Raw genomic sequence first — 1,984 nt, 5'->3', positions numbered from 1 at the left:
GATTCGATGAGTTCCATCAGCACGACGACGTGATGACAGTGTTGGTGAAGTGATCTGCGCAGGGCTTCGCCTAAGCACTACAACGATATGACCGGAGGAGTAAACGATGGAGGGGGGCACAACTTTATTATTGCCTCTAGGGCATATTTCCTTCAATTAGGATTCAGGTCCTTGACTTTAAACGCTTGCTCGCATTTTTTAGGTTTATTTTAGGTTTTTTAATGACGTTTTGTTCAGTAAGAGATGATGTTCATCGACTACTACAAAGCACATGGGATGACTTCATGAATATCGCTCATAAGCACATGGGATGACTTCATCATTATCGTTCATAAGGCTGCTCCCGTATTTCCTGATCCACGCCATTTTATATAAACGAGCCCAAATTTTTTATTGCACATGTCTTTTTTTTCTAAAAGTCCTAAGGTCATATATTAATTATTGTCCTTACAAAACGTTCTAACGGAAGAATAAAATTACATTACATTTTTTGGGGGTGCTCAAGTATTTTTCCTTGTGCATCCACCGGCTACCTGTCGTGATCATAGCTCGAGTGACCATGATATGCAAGAAAATAGACGCCCTGAAGAAATAAATGCAGAAAAGGGCTTGTAGAAACTTTGAAAACAATAAAAACATGGATACATCGGTAACAACACCGACTGGATCCCCAAAAATCTGACAGAAACACAACTCCGCAGCCCTTTACCGGCATAAGCACACCAACAAAACGAGACAAAGGTGGACAAGACATTATTCCTACACTAGGCAACTGCCACCGTCTCACCGCCCCAAACCAGACATGAAGACTTTCTAAAGAAAACCCAAGACAAATCACCCATGCCGCTACACACCAGATCCGAGTCTAATGTCAAGATTGGTATCGTCCAGGACCATGCACCACACCATCTTCTCCAGATCATCGGTGTTGCTGGTGAGCATCCTTTGCAGACCGCACCTCGGCCACTCATCTCTGTCGCGGACCCACAACATCCACCAAGTGCGTTATGGGTAACAGGTGGGACCGATACCGAGCACATTGTGGACTCTGCTTCAAGCCCATGCATTGCGCGGAGGTTGCAACGTGGCGGGGATAAGTGTCACTTGTCCATCTTGCTCGATTTCTTCGTAGGTGTGTTTTAGGCATCTTTGATCAGCTGAAATCCAATTTAACAAAAGACCTTGCAAACTAAATGCAGCTCAGACGATTAGCTTTTTATGGTGAAAATCATTCTATTAGGATTCAAGTCCTGTACTTAAAACGCTTGCTCGCATTTTCTAGATTTATTTCAGGTTTTTGCTGATGTTTTGTTTAGTAAGAGATGATGTTTTCATCGACTACTACAAAGCACATGGGATGACTTCGTCAATATCATTCATAAGGCTGCTCCCGTATTTCTTGATGTATGCCATTTTGTATAAACGAGCCCAAATTTTTACTTCACATGCCTCTTTTTTTAAAAGGTCTAAGGTCATATGTTATTTATTGTCCTTACAAACATGTCCTTACAAAAGAATAAAATTACATTATATTTTTTGGGGATGCTGAAGTATTTTTTTCTCGTGCATCCACTGGCTACCTGCCATGATCGTAGCTCGAGTGACCGTGATATGCAAGCAAATAGACGCCCCAAAGAAATAAATGCAGAAAAGGGCTTGTAGAAAATTTGAGAACAATAAAAACACGGATCCACCGGTAACAACACCGACTGGATCACGGAAAACCTGACGGGAACACAACTCCACAACCCTGTACCGGCAATAAGCACACCAACGAAACGGGACAAAGGTGGGCAGGACATTATTCCTACACTAGACAAGCGCCACCGTCTCACCGCCCCAAACCAGACACTAAGACTTTCTAAAGAAACCCCAAGACAAATCACCCATGCCGGTACACACCAGATCTGAGTCTGATGTCAAGATTGGAGCCGTCTGGGAGGACCATGCACCACACCATCTTCTCCAGATCATTGGTTGCAGA

Source organism: Triticum dicoccoides, chromosome 7B (assembly GCF_002162155.2).
Source record: "Triticum dicoccoides isolate Atlit2015 ecotype Zavitan chromosome 7B, WEW_v2.0, whole genome shotgun sequence".
Lineage (NCBI taxonomy): Eukaryota > Viridiplantae > Streptophyta > Magnoliopsida > Poales > Poaceae > Triticum > Triticum dicoccoides.
Note: the sequence above shows the minus strand (reverse complement) of the source record.